Raw genomic sequence first — 9,000 nt, forward strand, 5'->3', positions numbered from 1 at the left:
GCAGTTGTGAGCCTCCTGCCTTCACCCAAGGATGCTCTGGAAGAAAGCTCCCAGACACCAAACATGATTCTAAATCACCAGGAATGTGTTTCCATTCAAATACCTACCAGGCCTGTTTTCTGCTCCTGGGACAGCTGTGGAAAACAACGTCCAGGCCCTTCATGCTGTGCCTGCCCAAAGCCATACCCCTGGAGCAGTCATAGGTGGAGCAGCCTCCAGCCCAGCACAGAGGCAGGTGCCATGACTGCAAGCAGCACTAAACTCCTGTCCCAGCAAGGATGTGTCCTTCCACCTCCCCGCCTTGGCTAGCAGCAGCCTGGCCATGTCAGCCACAATTCATTTCAGGTAAAGCGGAGAGTATTTCTAGCCTGCACTGCCGGTCGCTGTGAAGAGCCATATTTGCCGATCAGCAGCAGCAAGACTGAGGGAGCATGGCGGGAGGATGGGTGGCACAGGATGGAGGTGGGAAAGTTATGCTGCCAGACCCTGGCAATGCCTGGTGAGACAGCAAGGAAAGGGTCAAGAGCAACTACGTGATGCTTTGCAGGGAGAACTGATCTTATTAATAAAAGCTGCTTCTTCCCAAGGCCTTGATAATCTCTCCTGCTGCAGATTATTTACAGCTGTGGAATTTAATACTCCAATGAACAAAGCTCTCTGAAGCAGCGAGGCAGCAAGTGGACTGTTAACCCTTCTGCATGGCACCAGGGGCTTTCGGCTTGGGTTTGATGTCTCAATGCAGCTGAGCCATAGGCTGCCACAGCCCCACCAGATGTCAGCACCCATGAGTCCAGCACCCAAACCAGGCTGAGACCTTACAGAAAGTCAATACAAAGCCCATTCAAATGCCTAGATTCTCTTAATTAAAAAGGCAGGCCAGTGAGTAGCACTCAGAGGGAGAGCCTGGGCAGGGCTAGGAGCTGTGTTGTCAGCGAGTAGTGCTACATTACACCAGCAGGTAAGCACTTGACCTTACAGATAATGGGTCAACAAACTCAGCCCCCAGGCTGAGGATATTGTCAGCCCTAGCTACGTTATCCACCCCTCACATTCAGTGTCAGGTGTGTGTGAAACTGAGTCAGCTAAGCCCTGGGAGCCTTGCTCCAGGTTTGCGACACCAGCGGGGACACAACTGCAGCACTTCTGCTGCCCTCCCTGGGACCAGAAAGCCCAAGGCTAAAGTATATACTTTAATGTGCTCTGCAATGTAACCCTTCCTCACTTTGTCTTGAAATTTGGTGCATCTCAGGAGACGGGTACAGGAACCATCAGACTTGACTTATTGCCTGAATGGTCCCTTAGATATAGGTGATTTAGAGGGGGAGAGAATGGGGTGGGCTTAAGGCACAGCCTAGTGAAAGCAGAGGTCAGAGGGATGCACAGGAAGGACTGGTTAATCATATGGGCTTGTCCCACCAGTGCCTGAGCCTGGTTTGAGTGTGTTCATTGCTGAATGGGATGGGCAGAAGAAAGCAGCTAGGGTAACGGGTGGGCTGAGGGATGGAGAAAGAAAGGCAAACACCAGGCCTCACTCACATGCTAAAATCCACTGACCACACCATAACACAGTGGCAGATTCTGGAGCCATAAATGCAGCCTGATTTCGATCTACAACTCTTTTAACATTCCTGTACTTCAGACATTTCCCAAGGACCACACAAATCCTTGTGTCCAGTTCTGCATAGTTTAAAGGGTCACAGTAGCATCCCTACCATAAACTACATAACTATGATCCCCAGACACAATAAACAGTCCCTATCCACCCCATCTTGTCCATGTAAGAAAAAGCAGAGCTATGGCAGAATTCAGGTGGGATCTGTTGTCCTCAGTCAGTAAAAGTCTGGCTGCTGAAGTGCAGGAAATACAAACTTCTCACACCAGCTCACAAGTTCCTTGGGGTAGTAGTCTCTTTACTTCTTTAGCAGAACCTGGCATTTGCATAGTGCCAGAGCAGCCTATACTTGCCCTAAAACCACAGTATGTGCCTCCCAGGTTATGCAGCCCCTTTGCTTTTGACTTGAACCCCTGTCCCTACAGTCCCTCTCCCTTCGGTGTGATGCCATCTGCCAAGGATCTCTCAGGGCTGTTCAACCACCACATGCAGGAGAAGCTGGAGGTTGTAGAAGGGAGTTCAGTCCAGCCTCAGGTAGCCCAAAATTTGCATGGGACAGCCTATTAACTCTGTATTTCCCCATTCTTTAGGTCTTAAGGTTTGCTCAAATTTCTGCAGAAACAGAAGATACTACCTTACCACCACCACTCTGCATTGGCAGAGTGTTTTGCCATTGAGTTTGCCCACAAGCAACACAGGCTGGCAAAGTGGAGACACCAGCAGTGAAGGACCTTGGGGACTAGGGGAAGGACAGATCCTGCCCTGCAGAGCCCGACAGATGCTTGTAGACCCTCTCCTGCAGGAAGCCAGCCTGACTTCCCTCTCCCCCCAAGGAGGTCCCCGTGTCCTCAGCTCACCCCAGTGCAGATGAGGCCTCCTGGGGACCCATCCTTCCTCCACAAGGCAGAGCTGTGGCAAAGTGTTGGACTTGTGAAGCCAGTTAAACCAGCTGTTACTGCTGTTAACATTATGAAACACAGATTGGAGGCTTTCTAGAGCTGTCTAGGGCCTCCTGAAGAAGGGCCAAGAGCCAAACATAAGGCTCAGAAAACAAGGACAAAGATAACATCTACCATCCTACCACCTCCTCTCCTTACTTTATCTACCCCTCCAAGCAATGAGTTTTATGCCTCCAGTGAACTGGAGCCTTTCCAGACACAGAGAGAGGATCTTGGGCCTTGTTTTGAAGAGAAAAGTAAATGTAATTAGGAGCAAAGCTCAGGTGGCTGGGCAGCACACAACCATTTTCTTTGCTCCAGTCATGCGTGAATGCAAAAGCCCAAAAGCTCATCCTGCAAAAGTAATAGCCCCTCCTGCATTGGAGATGGGTACCACCTTCTCAAGCCTCCTGTGCATCCCAGACAGCTTGGACCAGATCATGGGGAAAAGTGTGAAAGACAGGACAAAAACGCAGCTTGAAGCATGATGATAAGAAACACACTCTGGCCTGTTCAGCTTTTGCTATCCCCGGTGAACCAAGAATGAGTGGTCTGCTGTTGTCAGTGCCTCTAGGGAGCTTCTACTGGGCCAGCAGCATGGTTTAGGCATCACTCACCCCACTGTACCTCTCCTATCCCGTCCCAGCATAGGGTGCCTGTTTGAGTGAGCAGGACCAGGCCTGGCAGGACCAGAATGTCAGGGAACACCTGAGCTCTTCTCACCTTCTGAATGCAGGAGGTGGAACATGTTCACCAGCAGTACATGCCACCCCTAATGCTTGACTGCTGCTCTCTCAATCCACAGAACATTCCTCATTTCAGAGCCAAGGAACCACCATGATTTTCAATTACTGCACCATATTGTCCCAGAAATGTGAAGAAGATTTATTTTTACCTTATCCAGGGTCAGCTTGCAGTCTTACAAGCTAGAGCAACAAATCCTTTAATCCTATAATATGGGAAACTACATTGGGATTCCATGGTCACAACTGGGGTCCATCAGGGGAAGAGATTTGGTTCAGAGACTGGGCCACACGGCGACGGTTGTGAGCTACGTGATGGCCCTATTTGGCCAGGGGTGGACGTCACAGGATGACGTTACCATACCAGGGAGGTTCCAGCTCTCAAGGGCAGAAGGTCAGCCACCATTCGCATTCATACTGGAGAGTTAGAGCAGAAGTAAGGAAGCCCAAGAAAGCATTGCTGGAGATTAGAATTTCCTCGTGATAGCCCAACCCTGGCTCATTCGTTTTCCTGCCCTGCCCTGGTAGATCATGGCAGAAAGACCGGCTTCAGGGCAGGTGGGCCCTGAATGCAGCTTCCCAATTCCCCACACTCCATGGATAGTCTGGACTACAGCTGCTGTAGGTCACCACTGGAAGTGCCCCCGGTACCCAGGACAGGATGTCTGCCGAGCCCTTCCCAGAGCTGCAGTCCTTCATCAGCTAGGACGCTGGCAGAGCTCACCCCACCACACCTACAGAGGGCTAGTATCACTGTTAAGGAGCTGTGAGACCACCACATCCTGGCCTTGGCCCTGAGGAATACTCACCAGTGCCTGCCCTGCTACACCCACAGTCATAACTATGAAGAGCAGCTCATCTGAGCTACAGAGCGAGCAGGGTCTGGGGTAAGGCCTTATACCAAAAGACCTCGGATGTGCTTCACAGCCTCTGCCTTAGTCCATGTTGTACCTTCACGCTTGCATGTTTATTTTTAAAGAACCACATTAGGTTCATAGAGTTTACAGCCCTCAGAAATTTTCAAATCAAGCTCATATTTCAGAGGCCCAAGTGACAGCCTGTCTCTGGTGTCTATGCCACAATAACTGGGCACATCACTTCCCAGTGTTTTGGTGAGGGTGTGTTTACTATTCATACTGAGCACACTCACTCTAGCCAGCATGGCGGTGAGCGTCCAGGTTCATTTTGAGCTCTATTAAGCAGTGAAGCCCTGGAGCAATGAATTCCATGGAGCAACTTGTGCTTTGGGTAAAAGGAGAAATGAAAAAAAGCTAATTTTATTTCCTCCAACAGCCATTCTGATTGAACGTTGCTTCTACTGCACTCTCAGAGAGGGTGAATGGATGTTCCTGATGTCCTTTCTCCACATCCTTCTTTTCATCCTTCTGTCATGAGCCCTCATTACTCTTCCTTCTCTCCAGGCTAGACACTCCTGAGCTTTCCAATTCTATTTTCTTGTTAGAGGGTCTATCTGCGACAAGCCTAGGAAAATTTCCATCCTCTACCCCTGACAGCTTCTGAGATAAGCTGACCACAACGGCATGCTTGCTCACTTTGAGGCTCCACCACTGCAACAGCATTAAGACTCGATTCAGTGTCATTCACCTCCCCATTTCTTGTGTTGGAGAATGGGAGAAACTACTCAGAAAACAAGCTGACAAGGCTGCAGTCAGTGCTGACTTACACAGGGGAGAGCCCTTTGAGCAGCGACTGCACAAGTTTCAACCTTGGGGCTCTGCCCTGGCAGTGGTGCCAGCCCCAGCCCCGTTCCCTCACTAGCAGCTCTTTGCCCCCTCTAGCCCCTCTGGGTTTCCCGGTACAAGTGTCTAGCCCATACAGTCTCCCTGATGGACACTCTCCCTTTGCCCTTGTCTATCTTGAACAGTAGCTGCAAGATATAAACAAGCAAGACCCCAGGTTCAGCTGTTTCCCTGTCCTCTTTATTCTCCCTGGTTCACAGTGATCCTAAACAGCACAGCCAAGTCCAGATGAGAATCAGACAGCAAAAAAAATGACAGCCCTCAGTTGTCTATTAGAAGGGCTTGGCAGGGTCCTGCTGCTGCCTCTGTTAGCAGCTGGGTGGAAAACGCTGCTCAGCCTGCATACCTGAGGCTTGGCATGCCTTTCCCTCAGGGTAGGGGATTTGGCATCTGCTCTAGGTAAAAGGCCCTGGCAAGGGGTGACAATGCATTTTGAGGGGTTGCTTTGCATCAGGAGAGTGGCCCAGCTCGGGGCTCCCAAGAGAGCCAGGCTGTGCCTCCCTGCTGCCCATCTCTGCCCCCTATTTTGCAGCAATCCATGAGCCAGCTGGGCAGGGCATCATGTCCCTCCTCTGCCCAACACAGGCAGCTACCAGCCACATGGGAGTCACAGTGCTGCTTGCAGACCCATCTTCCCAGTAGTTTTCCTAGCCCAGCTCGCCCTCACTAAAACAGTGACCCAGATGTGACCCTGACATTGCCGGTAGCTCAACAACCCTCCAGAGACAGGGTTGAACCTCAGTCAGAGCCCCTGGCTCCCACTAGAGCTTTCCCAAGGGATGAGGTCAAGCTCAGACACCCCAAAGTCTCCATCTTCCTCCTCGCCAGCCATGGCTCCGCTGCCCTGCTGTGGGTCGGAGGCTGGGGAACATGCTGACGAAGGGAGATTTTGTCTCGGCGCGTCAGTCAGGCTTAGGGGCCCACCGAGTGGCAGGGGCCATGGGGGCAGGCTGCTGGGTACACCATCACACCCACATTGCCATCTAGCCTTCTGTTCTGGGATGTGCAGCTCGCTGCCCTCACCGTTGCCAACGCAGTGATGCTTGCTTTAAACCAAAGCCCTGTTTCCAGCTGCATCATCCCCAGTTTGGCTGGGGTTTCAGCTATCTCCCCTTTTTCCCAGCCCCCAAAGTCACTGGTTGCCTCCCCCAGCTGTGGGGTCCATCCACACAGCTGGCACAGGGCCACGAGACGGGGCTGCCTGTCTCCCAGTCTTGGTCTCCAAGCAGATGGAAGACATCAGCTCCCCGCTGCATCCTTCCACGATAATCTGTCTCACTCACTTCCTTTCGGGGACACCTACCTCTTCTCACAGCCAGTTAATCCCCAGTGCTTGCCTATCTCTTTCCAGACCCCAGTCCTCACCAGAGAGCCTCGTCACAACTCTTTTCTGGGCAAGCATGTCCTCAAAGGCCATCTCTCCCTACCCATGCAGGATGCCCTAAGAAAAGACCCTTCTTCCCCAACCCCCATGGAAGAATGTCTAGACACAAAGTCCCCACCATCACCAGATGAACAGGCACCCTCTGGGGAGCTTCAGCTGATGCAAACCCCATATCCGAATGCACAAGAATGGACACTAACCCAGGGACCCAGTCAAAGCTGACCAGGGAGGCACATTTGCAATGGGGCAAGAAGAGCGTGGGAGGACTCTGTCTTTGGCTTCCCCATCCCTCTGCAGTCGGTGGCAGCTCCCCCAGAGGCTGCTCAGATAAGGGAATTCCCCCTAACCACGTCTCACACAGAGAAATGTTTCCAATTACCATATAAAATCATGTTAATGGCAGAATAATAAACATAAACAGGGAACAGGAGAGAGAAGGACATTCTGGCGGCAGCTGAGATAGGTATCGTTTTGATTTTTCTTCCCTCTTCTGAGGGAACCATCCCACCTGCCTGCAGCCATCCTTTAATAAAAGGACCTGCAGGAAGAACTGCTATGCAGAGGAAATCACATCTGCTTTCCTGGTAGGATGGATGCACAAGGAAAAACCTCCTATTTGGGCTTCAGGCGGATCCCAAAGAAGGATGCCACAAGCCAGAGCCCAGGAAACCCAGCAGCTGCACCACTGTCTCGCTGCTCAAAAGGCAGTGAGGGCACATCTGGAGAAGAGCAGAGGGCAGCCTGGAAGTTGAGAGTAAATGGGTATCATCCCCTAGGCCAAAACAAAAGAGAGGATCAGGAACTGAGGATTCTTTAATAGGGCCTGCTCAAAGAAAAAGAGAGAGAGCCTGGAGAACCCACATCAGCCTGGGCTGCTGGCAAGGTCCCATCCACCTGCCCCTGCCTGCACAGGCTCTGCAGCCAGAGCAGCACTGGAGCAGTACTGAACAGTCAGGGGCTGACCGTCTCACAGCCCTGGTGGAGCCAAAGTCAGTGGGATGGGTGGGAGCAGGCTAAGGGCTCATCCACAAGATTGACCCTTTCCCCTCAGAGAGATACTGCCACAGGCAGTGCCTGGAATTTGCCAAGCACAGAGCTGTCATCATAGGCCAGGGATTTCTGCTGAGGTTATGTTCCTCATGAGGCAAGACAGGTAAAAACTGCAGGAGACGCGCTACAGGATATGCTTAGCTTAGCTGTCTGCATGTCTGCTTATTAAGCTCTGAGATTAAGGATTTAGTTCCACATATCAGTTTACTTAGAACTAAAGCATCACTTCACATTTCAATCTCAAGTATGCTGCATTGTCTTGCCCACTTCCTCTCATGCCCTCTCCCCATGACCTCTTCCTCAGAAAAACGCTGGAAAGTTATTAGCAAATATTCTGTGAATTGTTTAATATCCAAACAGCAGGATCTGTGCATCCCATGAGAGATTCATCGCCTTTATGATCAGGACAAGAAAAACAAGGATTGTTTGCAGGCCCCCAGGTCCTACTGGTAGATGCTTTGAAGGTGGAGTTGTTGCCAAGCAAAAATCTCACAGTAAAGCATCCCTTTAGACGTGTTATAAACCTGGCTAGCTGGGACCGAGGTATTGCAGCTTAGGATAGACCCCACTTCTACTCTGCTAACAGACTTTGCACAGAAACAAAATACCCCATACAAGTGCCATTTGAAACTCTACTTTCCAGCGCTGTGCTAGTGGAAGCCATCTTCTTCTTCTGTTCTCAAAAGGATTTACATTGAGGAAGGCTAAGCTCCTTCTGTCTGCAGGAAGGCCATGACAGACCTTTCAATTTGCTTATGATTTGTTTATTAAAAAACTATAGAAGTATTTGTTTATGTGTTTATCAAGGCTGGAGGAGTTTCAAAGGTTGTAGAAGGTTTTCTAAAGCAAGATTGCAGAGCTGTTGAGTGGCATAAACACTTCTCCTAAAAATGTATAAAATCATATACTCTTTTTCTACTCAAAATACTTTAGTCTACTACTGGGATGAGCTTTGAAAAAGCTAAAAACCACACCTGAAGTGGGCTGTGAAGATTTATCCACTGATGGCAGGGCACAATGCTGCCTTTCCCACCTCTTAGCCAAACTCAGAAAGATTCAGCACCCTTCAGCCCTTGCTGGTGCCAGTGTTTATCCCAAAAAAATAAAAAAGAGCACCAGGAGCATCCCATGCTGACCCAGGAACAAATTTAACCAGGGAAAAAGGCAATGGATAATGTCTGAGACATCAGGCTGTGCCATGCCCCTGTGACGCAGAAGCAAACCCCACCCAAGGGAGGGAGGCCAGTCATGCTTATCGTGGTGACTGGCACGCAGAGTTTGTTCACTGTCCCACTTAAAAAAGTAGCATAAACACCTCCTCTGAGCATGGACAGTTCTGGAAGTTGACTGCACTCAGATAGGCTGGAAACACTGACTTCAGGTGAGCATCTGCTCTGCTGCTATTCCAGTGGGCAGACACCTATGTAGGACGCAGGCTGAGGGCTTAAAGGCAATGCCCACAGGGCTCAGAGGACTCAGAGCAGCAGACCCAATGTTCCCTGGTCCATGGACA

This window comes from Neopelma chrysocephalum, unplaced genomic scaffold (assembly GCF_003984885.1).
Source record: "Neopelma chrysocephalum unplaced genomic scaffold, ASM398488v2 Primary Assembly neopelma1_61b, whole genome shotgun sequence".
Taxonomy (NCBI): domain Eukaryota; kingdom Metazoa; phylum Chordata; class Aves; order Passeriformes; family Pipridae; genus Neopelma; species Neopelma chrysocephalum.